The sequence below is a fragment of the Sinohyriopsis cumingii genome, chromosome 18 (assembly GCF_028554795.1).
Source record: "Sinohyriopsis cumingii isolate HCF-2022 chromosome 18, ASM2855479v2, whole genome shotgun sequence".
Lineage (NCBI taxonomy): Eukaryota > Metazoa > Mollusca > Bivalvia > Unionida > Unionidae > Sinohyriopsis > Sinohyriopsis cumingii.
Window position 1 is genome coordinate 92,679,214 of NC_142978.1, and position 14,366 is coordinate 92,693,579.

At 32.1% G+C, this 14,366-nt stretch overlaps 1 protein-coding gene across 3 annotated transcripts in view; it reads right to left on the reverse strand.

Moving 5' to 3' along the window:
• The window catches only part of LOC149777508 (uncharacterized), a 42,197-nt gene extending 30,456 nt beyond the window's left edge, over positions 1–11,741 (reverse strand). For 2 of the 3 annotated variants that reach the window (XM_089942090.1, XM_089942088.1), the window contains exon 1: positions 11,588–11,741. The gene's annotated coding sequence lies outside the window, so the exon portion shown is untranslated. Of the gene's footprint in view, positions 1–11,571 lie in introns of all 3 variants that reach the window. The other variant, XM_089942089.1, reaches the window with a different exon arrangement.
• Positions 11,742–14,366: the final 2,625 nt, after the last annotated feature.

A 14,366-nucleotide genomic window follows, 5' to 3' on the forward strand; every position in this document is an offset into this window, starting at 1 on the left:
ATGGCATAATGAAATGGTCTATCACAGTAGGAAAAGTAATTATACCGCGCAATCAATGGTCTATCACGGTAGAAAAAAAGTGATTGTGCTGTGTAATAAATAGAATATCAAAGTAATAGCGCGATTATACTGCGTAGTGAGTGGTCTATCAAAATAGTAGAGTGATTGTATTGGGTGGTCTATCACAGTAGTAGAGTGGTCGTGATGATTGGTCTATCACAGTAGCAGAGTGGCTGTGATGAGTGGCCTATCACAGTAGTAGGGTGTAATGAGTGGTCTATCACAGTAGTAGAGTGGTTGTGATGAGTGGTCTATCACAGTAGTAGGGTGTAATGAGTGGTCTATCACAATAGTAGAGTGATTGTAATGAGTTGTCTATCGCAGTAGTAGAGTGATTGTGATGAGTGGTCTATCACAGTAGTAGAGCGATTGTGATGAGTGGTCTATCGCAGTAGTAGAGTGATTGTGATGAGTGGTCTGTCACAGTAATAGAGTGATTGTGCGGCTTAAAATGAACGGTCTATCAGATTAGTAACGCACATTAAAGGTATGTTTCTCTGATATGATTTATTCCAAACAATAAAGGAGAAATTTTTGCTATCACCTGTTGTACCAGCTCATTGAAGATTTATTTTTGGTACAACTATAAGCAATTCAATAAGTTCTTAAATTTCACTGCGTCGACTTTGAATTTTTGAACCGAAAGCCAGCAAAATACAAACGAAAAACTTAGGCATGAAATTACACTGATGGCAACAATCTTAATCACATGTATTAACCCTCTTGAAAACATGTATTACCCCTCTTGATAACATGTATTACCCGTCTTGATAACATGTATAACCCGTCTTGATAACATGTATTACCCGTCTTGATAACATGTATTACCCGTCTTGATAACATGTATTACCCCTCTTGATAACATGTATTACCCCTCTTGATAGCATATATTACCCCTCTTGATAACATGTATTACCCCTCTTGATAGCATGTATTACCCGTCTTGATAACATGTATTACCCCTCTTGATAACATGTATTACCCCTCTTGATAACATGTATTACCCCTCTTAATAGCATGTATTACCCCTCTTGATAACATGTATTACCCCTCTTGATAATATGTATTACCCCTCTTGATAACACGTATTACCCCTCTTGATAACACGTATTACCCCTCTTGATAATATGTATTACCCATCTTGATAACACGTATTACCCCTCTTGATAACATGCATTACCCGTCTTGATAACACGTAGTACCCCTGTTGATAGCATGTATTACCCCTCTTGATAACATGTATTACCCCTCTTGATAACATGTATTACCCCTCTTGATAACACGTATTACCCCTCTTGATAACATGTATTACCCCTCCTCGGCGCATGTTACCTGTCATGTTAGCATTCTTAAAGTAAATTAAAACTGATTTACCTCTGTAGGGAGGACTAAAGATGAATGAATACATCTATTTATTTTCCAAATTGTTAACTTTATGACTAGGACTTTTGACAATGAAATGGGGCTGAAAATAGATTGCTTTTCTTACCTTCAGTGTTTGGGGCATGGGGAATAAAAGCCATTATGACAATCATGATGTTGCAAGAATAGTCCTTATGACGAACAAGGCGACTAAGAACATGCTTTCGTCTCAACAGATTGATGGAAAGTTAGGTCTAAGATAACAGTCTGTCGCAAAAATATGTCAGAAAAGGAGAGATAGTGGTATTATTTATGTCTAGCCATAATTTTTAACCTCTTGACAGCTATAGGAGAGAGCTGCATTTCTTTAGTGACAGAAAATGACAACAGTAAACAAGATAACTGATAGCTTTCTGTCTGTCTTCTTACCAATGGGCTGGTTTTGTACCCTGTTTTTCAATGATTTTGTAAGCTTGTTTTGTGCAGGGTATTTTCTTTATTTTTCTGTTGTTGCAATTCTGTGTTAAATTGTAAATAATTATATTGTATATAACTCAGTTAAACACAAACATTTAAAATATGTGTCGTCTCATGCATTCCCTTTACTGTATGAGCTTTTCGTCTATTTTATATCGCGTAAATTTGCTTTCATTGAGAAGCAGACTACGTGTGTAAGGTGAAAATGCAGCGGCATACAGTAAACAGCCCGGTGTACTGCAATCGTCATTTTATCCAGGTAACTATTTTACATGGATTTGACAAAAGATTACTCTTAGCTTGTCCATAGTACGACTCTCTCGACAAAAGTTTGTCGCAACACAATCTTCGTGTCTTACTTCTTCCCAATTAAATTTCAGTTTTACTTGTTATTGTCCTTTTTATAATTCGTAATACCGGCAAGATACCGAACAATATAATGACTATACTGTTGTGATTTCCTCAGAAAAGATTAATAATCTAGAACGACATTGTTATTTTAATTACCATTTCGTCTCTGCGATGAAATGCAAATTAATAACCACATTCGAAAAATATTGTCACACTGATGGATCTCGATGCTGTCTTTTGATGCCAACAGTCCTATTGACACAATATAACGGTACCAAATTATAAAACAACACTATGCTGTCCTTATGCTGTCCTTTGATGGAAACAAATATATTGACACAATACAGATGTACCAAATTAAAAAAACCGTATGCTCTCCTTTGATGCAAACAGATCTATCGACACAATGTAGCTGTACCAAATGATATAAACAAACTAGGATCACATTTATTTTATATCTTTGCATCTATAGTACGAATTTCAAAGTATTTGATATGATTCGTCCATTATGATAACTGAAGCATGCTATGATAGTAGTAGCAATAGTAGCAGTAGAAGAAGAAGCAGCAGCACTAAGTGAAATAGCGGCAGCAGTTCCTGATGTTCTTGTTGCTCTGGTGCTGATGTTTTCAATCATCGTTGTGATCCCAAGTTCAAATAAAATTATTGAAGCTGTATCCATTATCCATGTCTAATATACACTCATACAATTTTAAAATATGTTTTCACCTTACATGTTGTGTATTACAATCTGAATAAAATAGCTTTGTCTATTTTTTTTATGATTTCAGTCATAAGCCAGCCAACCATTTTTGTTAAGTACAATATTCCAACGCAATGAAATGGTGCTTTACAATTTCTATTTTATATAAATAGTACTTTTATGTTTTTTTATTTTGTTTAAATTTTTAGTTTTGTTTGAAGAGTTTTTATTCAAGAGGACAACTTCACCTATGAGTAATAATACTACAATATATATGGATACTATAGAAAGCGGAGAGCTTGTTGAAAATTGTCTCCCCAATTACAGAGACATTCTGACGATGAAAAATTGTCAACGACTTAAAGTTCATATACAAACATAACTATATACACGATGTCTACTGACTTAAAGTACATAGGTCATATGCGAATATAAATATATACATTATGTCCACTGACTTAAAGTATATAGGTCATATGCGAATATAAACATATACATGATTTCTACTGACTTAAAGTATATAGATCATATGCGAATATAAACATATACATGATTTCTACTGACTTAAAGTATATAGGTCATATACGAATATATATATATATATATATATATATATATATATATATATATATATATATATATATATATATATATATATATATATATATATATATGATGTCTACTGACTAAAGTATATAGGACATATACGAATATAAATATATACATGATGTCTACTGACTTGAATTATATAGGTCATATACGAATATAAATATATACATGATGTCTACTAACTTAAAGTATATAGGTCATATAAAAATATAAATATATACATTATGTCGACTGACTTAAAGTATATAGGTCATATAAAAACATAAATATATACATGATGTCTACTGACTTAAAGTATATAGGTCATATACGAATATAAATATGTACATTATTTCGACTGACTTAAAGTTTATAGGTCATATACGAATAAAAATATATACATGATGTCTACTGACTTAAAGTATATAGGTCATATAAAAATAGAAATATATACATGATGTCTACTGACTTAAAGTATATAGGTCATATAAAAATATAAATAAATACATGATCAGTTCTAGTACATGTAATTATTTCAGGGATTATCTAATAGTAGTAGGGATAGTTCGAGTACTTGTGTGGCTGTAATGTATGTATTAATTTTAAAGAAAAAATAGTTTTTTAATTTTATGAAGGTTTGAACTGCCATATATATATATATATATATATATATATATATATATATATATATATATATATATATATATGCGTATTAATTTTGGCTAGAGCGTCCACCTCGGATGCGGGAGGTCGTGGGTTCGATCCCGGCCGAGTCATACCAAAGACTTACAAGCATTAAGAAGTTAGTGTTAGGACTGGTCGGCCCGGTGTCAGGATAATGTGACTGGGTGGGACATCATGCTACATGTCTGCGACATGATGCCCCAGTGCTAGAATCACTATAAACTACCACACTGCAGACATCGTAGCGATATGACTGAAAAACTGTTAAAGCTACGTTAAAAATCACACACACACCCGTATTAATTTTAACAGACTACATAGGATTACCGCGTAATAATGTCTTAATCGTACAGCAAGAGAAAAGACCACAATGTCTTAGAGCTGTATATTTTTTACACTCTAACTAAATATGTTAGCTGTTTCTACTTGTTTTCGTCTGCAACACTTTGAGTTAGAAACACAATTTAAGAATAAATCGTTATTTAAACATATGCTGAACTTGATTCATCTGATCACCAATATAATAATACGAAAGAATCGTATGTGTATCAGGTAAGTGTGACGATTTTTAAAGGATGGATTATTTATTATTTCAATAGGTAACGAGTTCACAGTTGAACCGAGCCAGAAATTAGTGGTTTTGTAGTGTATGTTTCATGGGTTTAACACAATAATGCTTTTAATAGGTCCATATTATGACAGCATGTACAGGCGTTTATCACAACACATAGTGTTTCACTTATTCCCAAATTATACTTCAACAATATGTTTCGATATGTATTTATATTTATAACGAAGCCAGTGTATTCATATAAAATGAAGCCATGGTATTTACCTACAATTAAACCAGGGTATTCAAGATGAAACCAGGGTGATTATTTACAGTTAAGCCATCCTATTTAGCAAAGAAGAGATTTTAATAGAAGCAAATAGACGAACATGACAATTAAATGGGACGTTCCGTTTCAACTAAGAAGTTAAGAGAGAGACATGATGACTGCAAGGCACGTTCCGTGTCTGCTGAGAAGTAAATAGATGGACATGGCTGTTGCAAGGGACATTCCGTCTTTACTAAGAAGTAAAGAGAGGGACATGACTATTGCAAGGGACGTTCCATCTCTACAATTAACATAAATGGAATCTTAAAACCGCGTTTCAGTAAATATAAAAACGATGATGTTATTTCGTGCATATCTACCTTGTGTGAGGAAAGTATAAACTCTGGTGTTATTTCATGCATATGAACTTTGTGTGAGAAAGTATTAACTATGATGTTATTTCATGCATATGAACCTTGTGTGAGAAAGTATTAACTATGATGTTATTTTATGCATATGAACTTTGTGTGAGAAAGTATTAACTATGATGTTATTTCATGCATATCAACCTTGTTTGAGAAAGTATTAACTATGATGTTATTTCATGCATATGAACCTTGTGTGAGAAAAGTACTAATTATGATGTTATTTCATACATATGAACTTTGTGTAAGAAAATTATTGACTATGGTGTAATTTCATGCATATTAACCTTTTTAACGACATAACTTTATGACATTTTTCATTTATGCTGTCTTGCATTCAACATTGCGTCTTTTGATCTATTTAGTATTACAAGGAGTATCTCCATATAGAATTAGTTTGTAAATTATATTAAATCAAGTAATCAAGGAAATAGAATTAGTCATTGTTTTTGTGGTGGTGTTGATAACAGTGTTCATAATTTTCCTGCTATTATTGTTGTATAAGTCGTCGTAGTTATTCTCTTACTACTACTAGAAGTAAACATTGCTGCTGTTGTGGTGGTGGTGTTTTTCTTTCTTTTTAGTGTCTACACTAGCTAGGAGAGGATTTGCTTTCATTTATCATATTTATATCAAATATTGGGAGGACAAAGAAGAATTTTACTTTTGCAGCAATCCACACAAAATTACCATGTAATTAAACCTTGTACGATTTTTGGATTAAGTTTATAAAGGTAATATATATAAATGAACAATATTGCAGAACAATTGAAAGGCAATTGTTAGATAAACGCAAGTATGCGTTAAATAGTTCATTTGTGCCACATATTGTAAGTATGAAAATTTTATTGATTTCGTCAACACTGTCTTGTATAATTTTGTAATAAATCAATATATATATATATATATATATATATATATATATATATATATATATATATATATATATATATATGTATATGTATATATATATATATGTAATAAATCTGCGTTTATTTGCAACAAATCAATGAATACGTTTTAACAAAACAATGCATTTAACACTGCGAATTTATGCAAGTAATTATTTAGTAGTATTAAAGTAGTACGGTACCTAGATATGAATGTTTTGTGTTCTCAAGATTGTTAATGGTACACGATCTGACTTTTTCAGATGATGAGATTTAAATATCCTGTTAAACTTGAGTCACCACCTACACGTGTGTGTTATATGAGGACTGAGGTTGACATTAAGAAATAAATATTCAACTGTAGAAAGGTGTTTCAATTAAATGGCAGGTCTTTTATATAGATGATAAGCTGAGAAAATGTGATTTTAGGCGTACCTCTCTCTTTCTGTCTCTCTGGCTCTCTCTCTCTCTCTCTCTCTCTCTCTCTCAGCATCAAATGATATATAAATACAAAAATAAGCTGACTGTGAGACAATTATACAGCACAAGGTCTAGTTTGTAATGATATAGTCTAGCGGTACATATATTATTAAATTATAACTTGCTATCAATATAAATTCCTTTTCCCGATGTGCATTGAAATAGGATGCTGAAAATTGAAACTAAAAATACAAAATGTAGAATACTTTTTTCAATGGAGAAGAGGGCTACGAAATGCGGTGGCCTTTCAGCCAAATTTCAATCATGGAGAATGGAAATAGTCTTTACATTTAATCGTGTATCTGTAAAATGGTTTAAAAATTAAAAATAGAAAATAAAACTTGAAGAGTATAATACAGAAAATGTTCTTGCATTACAAATATGAAGGAGTTCATCAGGAGTTCTTTTTATGTTTCCGCCATGATGTGACAAGAATGTGTCTGAATTTCATTACAAATCGAACCAAAAGTGGCGTACAAATAATGGATTGCACAATTTGTGCCATTTTATTTAAGAAAATACACGAAAATCCCAGGTCACCTTCTTGTCCCGTTTTTCTTGTCAATCTAAAATTAATGGCGGATTAATAATGAATAGATGATTGTGTGAATTACATGGACGATATAACCGCTCTTGTGGCCTAAGAGGTTAGAACGTTCGTCTAGAATGTGGAAAGTCGCCGGTTCGAACCCCGACCGAGTCATGCCAAAGACATATAAAATTGGTACTAGTAGCTGCCTCACTTGGCGCTCAACATTAAAGGGTTAGTGTTAGAACTGGTCGGCCTGGTATCAGGAAAATTTGACTGGGTGGGACATGATGGTACATATCTGTGGCATGATGTCCCAGTGCGTTACATCACTATAAATTGCCGCGCTACAGACGTCGTATACGAGTGCAGTGATATAAAATTGGAATATGTATACGAGTGCAGTGATATAAACTAGGAATATAGCTTTTAACAACACTTTATAAAAATGGAGTCTCGCATGCGATATAATAATAATACTAGTGGTTAACGATGGGTTGTATTTTGTTTCGTTACTTTTCCCCTCGTCACAATAGATATTATCAGACGCCCACGAAGATCGTATAATTATTTTTGCTAGTATTATCTTGTCTTTGTGCAAAACTATCCATGGATAACGTATTTCAGATATATCGCTAAAATATCAGTCAGAGGATGCTAAAATTGCAATGACTTACAAAGGAGTAATATTTCGGATGCGTCATGATATAGCTTTCATTCTTAGTCCAATTAATCAAATTTACATGCTAAATGGGAAGACATTTGACATGACCGTGTGTTGCATTTCACCCGCGGGCTACACTTTTTGATAGAAAATTTAAATTACTTTCTTGAGCGTTTAACGACACAATAAATCTGCGTCGGCCATGACAGATACCGGTCAATAAAACGGATTTTTTTTATTGTAGAAAAGCAACTGTGTGAAAAATAGTTTTCTTTTGTTTCAAGATTCAAGCCAAATATGATAAAAATGTTTGTAAAGGCCTTATAATATAAAATCAAATGAATTTATTTTTAGGTAAATCTATCAAATAATATTAAAAAGAAACGTTAACAAGCGAACAATACTGTAGCTCATGCCTTTCAAATGAAAAAGAGTACCGGTATATAGAAAAACGTACACCATAGGTAATATGTGATCTAAATAAACATATGTACTACATTCGTAACACATGTTAGTCACATATGAATATGTGAAATATGTATTAGTCATAAATATACATATTTAATTCATGCTGAAATTATAAAGGCTGTATTTCACTTTGGGGGTCTTAATTATCATACCAACCGGCGACGCTATGGCCAGCACCATTATAAAGAACTTTGCCCAAATATCCTTACTTGTTGCACTAATTCTGTGTTAATTTAAATGTTATGTTAATTAGTTTATATGTTAAATATTGAGGTATAATACAACCAAAAACAAAAACAATTTTAAAACGAATCAATCACTTTTACTAATATGATGCAATTTTTTTGTCATACGTGAATGTAAAACACACTGTACATGTAAAATATTCAGCATATGTCATGTCATGCGTTGTCATATGTAAATTTAAATAATTTTAAAGTGCTCATTGAAAGTTGCATGGTCAATATGCACGGTGTAATGGTAGAAGTGTGAATTTAAACACTCGTCGTTCAAACTGCACCTCCAGTGACACTATTTCTTGATGGTCTTGACGAAGGCACGCCGGGCATAACCACCATGTTGTAGGACAAATTCAATAATCGTATATATCACTTTTTAACAATCAAAATTGAAGTTTTGATTTACCTCAGCTGCACAGCAAGCCATCTGTTGAAAACAATTAGTTCTGATGTGTGCTTTGGTTACGTTTGTTACAAGGAAATATATTCTTCCCAATTGTAATGTAAATCAATATTTTAATACAAGCGTCAGTGTAGCTTCTAGTACTACGATAAACACGCATGCCATCAATCGACGACGAACGAAACTGACCCTATATCAATGGAACAGTCGAGTGTCATTGACACCGAATCTGGGTTTGATTTACACCTGAATGTTTGTTAGCCACATGTTAGTATCAATGCAAATTTGCTAGTATAGACTCGTTAGTTTATTCCAGCTTAAAACAAATGCAAGATCCTCTAAGCTTTCGATGAATGATATCCTTAATAATAGGTCGCCATTTGGAAAGTGGTATCTGACTGGCTGAGTGCGACAATCGGACGGACAATGTTCCATTAGACGCTCTAGTTTGTCATGATAACTTAGTTATGCGACATAAAGAAACCCAAGCTGTGCGTTTTTATGCGAAATAATATTGCAGCTGAACTTTAAAAAGGTTAAAATTCACTTGTTCTTGTTCAAGTGAGTCGATCCAGTATGAAATGATAAAAGCATGTAACAAATTTACAAATATTACAGGTTTAATAACTATTTAAGATTGTCCATCAAACTAAAATTACAAATATTACAGGTACAAAAACTATTTAAGATTACCTATCAAACTAAATTAAATTATGCAGATGAAACAACTTGATGACGGACAGTCCCACATCCAATAATTTACCTTCCATGAAGGAACGTTTTGGATTCTTGCGTATTGAGAAAATATTAGACAGTCTAAATGCATTGTGGAAGAAGAGAGCACGGTATTCCGATTAAATTTTGTATAAACTTTCTATTACGTCCATTTTAAGCATGACATATTATATCTCTTTTCCTGGTAAAGCTTCGTGACTTATACTAATTATTTTTAGCCATTCCGGAAATGTTATGCATGACCTTAGCTATGTGACGAAATTATTATGTGAGGCTATAATTAGAAAGTGCCCTTTAGAAGTTTTCGAAGACTAAGATACAATATTTTTTCCAAAATTCCTAATTGCTTTGGCTATTGTTCAATTTAGACTGTGGTTTCACAGTTGCTGCCAACATCAATTTTACCACACAATAACAAAAGCTAATTCTGATGGCAAAACAGCTATCCAACGCCCAAATGAAAACGCAACTGGGTTTAAAATAATTATTACAGGTTATTTTTTATTTATTTCCTGTTCCTGTTTCGTCAACTTTAATTAAAAATGTTCTTAAACGTCCAAGAAATTCAAGTGCGGTTTTGTTCGCAGGTGGCTTCATGTTAAGATGACTCGTATACTCATGATACAGCTCTCAAGTGACATTATCATAAGATGATATTTTATTATGGGACAACTCGCAAACTACATAATTTTAAGATGGAACGTATCAGAATGAAGTGTGGATATTCAACAAACATAAAATTTACTTTATAATATTGTCGAGTATAAAAGACCCTGTGTAACATTAACAAAAATATCAACACTTGAGTTTTCTATGAAACAACGACAATCCTCCTCCACTTCTTCCTTCTCCTCGTCGTCGCTATCACCATCATCACCATCTTCATCATTATTATCATAATATCGAATGAAAAAAAGTCCAATCTAATCTCACAAAAGTCAAAGCCAATGTTTGCCCTTATACGTTTCTTCAATAACGTACATATAACAATGATGATGATAGAGTACAAATAGTAAATTATATCAATAAAATTAAACTGTTTGCTTTCATGTACTGCCATTACATCTTAAGATAACATAAACACAGGTCTTAAGCTTTTTTATTAGTTATACTACTGTGGCTGAAATTATTGTTTAGGCGATGACAAGTCTAGAAATAATCAGTGATTAATGTTTGATAATTGTTTATCAATCGCATCACCTCAGTCTGCAACAATGGTCAGTGATTAAAATGTTTAAACCGTAAACTTCGTTGTACTCACTTTGTTTCTGAGAAATGTACAATAATTAAGAAATTTCAATTTGTCCTATCTACCATCGCAACACAATGCATAACTTGTCTTGCGGTGCTAATTACATTGTGACATAATAAAATATAATGAGCCTTCTTCGGGCCATACAACAAAATGTAATGCCTTACAGACATATGCTATAATACATAACTTCCAAAAATCATATTATAGCATATATTTACAACATTTAGAGAAATAATTCTCAAACGTCAAAGACAAAATGTAAATAAACAAAACACTTGATGTAACACGAGCGACGCGGATACACTCTAATGTATGTTAGGTCAAAATCCATTTGTCTGATCACGATACATGGATATATAAACGCGCTAAAGAGATGTGTGTTGTTGTAAACTCAAAATGATACAAATATTCAAAGCTTTTAGCAGAAAATAGAAACTTACCTCCACCAGTACTTACTTATATTCCTTAAAATCCTGATATCATACAGATGGGCACCAATTTGTCTTGTGATCATGAAAAACTCCCCGATAATTTGGGGGATTCTGTGAAGTCTGCTTAGTCCAACCCCAACCCCGGCATCGTGATAATGAGCGACAATTAATGCGTTCCGTTGCACGCCCCAGTTGCTGAGAGGTTCATTAAGGAAACTATATAAGACTATTGTGGGAAAAGAAGAAAAGCTTCATTTTCATTTACACCTGATGTATAATTTGTGAAATATCAAAATAATCAAAGAAACACTTCACAAAAATGCACCTGTCTAACGTCAGAGTTAAAATAAAATAAAATTTATCAGTGGTTCAGGGGCTTCCAACGTGAAATTTCTGGATCACAGAACAACTGCATAGCCTAAATTGCCAAGGCATGATATTAAATCATAATGCAGAGCAGGTAAAGAAACATATTGGTGTATGATGACCGGAGCTGATGACCGGATGATACAATTTCCCTTGTCGAAGCAGTTGTGTTAATCACTCTGAATATAATAAGTAAGCTTAGAAAAGATTGTATGAGAAGTCGAAAGGTATTTTTTTAAAGTATTAAATCTCGTCAACTAATGTCGACAAAGTTATCTTTTATTGCTTAACTGAAAATAACTGTTAGCACACTTTTAGGAAAGAATAAAATTACACATTTAAACTATATATATATATATATATATATATATATATATATATATATATATATATATATATATATATATACATATATATATATATATATATATATATATATATATATATATATATATATATATATATATATATATATATATATATATATATATATATATATATATATACTATGTTATCTCTGATTGTCAATAAAATATTATGAATTAGAAAAATTTAAATCTCAGACTCGAGTTCCTGTTTCATATTATGCATTTGGTCTGGAATTTTTAAAAATGTTTTTGTTTATAATTTTCCGAAATAATTTTATTACTCCATCTTCTTACCCACAAATAATACCCGAAGTTTTTGTTTTGGTAAATTTACATAAATTAGCGAAACGTAGTCAATGTACTGTTTCACAAAAGAAATCATATAAGTGCATGTAGATTCAGCAAATTATGTTGTGAACAATAATATTGCAATTATAACACCATTGCACGTTATTAGTACGTACGGTTGTATTACCTGCATTTTTATTGCAGCATGTATGAAGATGGCTTGCTTTCATTTGATTGCGTAGCCATCGTGCGTGCAAGTCGTTATATATCGGGCACTTAGAATCAGACAGAATACAATAAAATGAACTTTAATGCAAAAGGCCAAATGACCATGGCAATTACATAACGAACATTTCAGTAGAAATAGAATTATCACACTCGTCTAGAAATCCAAGAATAAAATAACTTTCAGAATCGTTGATAAAGTCCAAGAAAAATAACTTTCACAATCGTTGATAAAGTGATTTTCATCGCATAACAAATATGAGTTAAGATCACATGGGGCAATGTGACGTTCGTCACTATACATGAAAATGATATGCAACGTTCAATTAAATGCAAAATAGATAAATTATCAGCAGAACGTAGTAACTGGGTCATTGTTGCACACTTTTCATTCTGCAATACATATGTTCACTTTATTGTACTGTTCAAAGTAATTGGGTGACTTATAACATTCCGTGGATGTTAATTATATTTTGCCTCACACTTCTGCCATTGTTACGTGTTTAAGCTCTCATGAACAATATAAAAAAGTGAAGACAACAAGCTTTGTAAAATTTGACAAATAATTTATTTCCCTAGAAGAACAAGTAAAAATGAAAAATAGAACTTACGGGTTTAAGAATCAAATCCAAAAATAACCCAAGAATAATCCAAGAATTAAAAATTAGAAGTCCTAGTAACAAAATGTTCTAATGAATTTGAGTTCGAGTCCAGACGAAAATCCAATATGGAATGCGATGACGTATACGTGTTAAACGTTTTTTGTTGTACGACAGGAATTAATATTCCGGTGTTTGAATTCGGATTATAATTCCAATAAATGTCTTTGTCAGAGAATTCTGTATCAGCACTTAAATAATCCCAGGGAAAATAATTAATCTTTTAGAATCCAAATAATATGAAGAAAAATTAAAATGTAACACCAACTTTTCAAAACAGAAAAAAACACCTTGACGTCGAAGTGTTTAAAAGCCCAACTAAAATTTTTTATCAATACATCACTATTATATCTGACTACTGCGCAATTCCGGTAAAACCAGATTTTCGAAATAGAGGCTATTCGCATGTGTAAAGTCAAGTACACGCAGTACAGCCTCGATTCCACCCTATAAATCCACACATGAAGAATGAATAAAAAAAAATAAAAATCGTTGTTTACTTCAACCGTTACTAATTCTGTATCAAGGTCAGGAACTAGGTCAGCTTTTAGACACAAAGTTCTATTATTCGGTGAGTACGAAAAAATAGGTCTAACTAATTTCTGGAAAATGTCAAATTCCAGTAAAAAAAAATACATTACTATAACATGAAATGGAATATAAAAAATTACAACTAAGAATCAAACAATTAAATTAAATCAAATATACATAACACTATCACTAATAATTAAAAAATGTTTTGCATATTCTCTGGAAATAATTATTTTATTCAGTACTCCACACTCTAGTTATCACTGATAATTACACATATATTGGTATATTCTGTGGAATTATTTTTTTGGGAGTACTCTACGTCACTGCTATAGCTAACAATTGCACATAATTTGTATAATGTTTC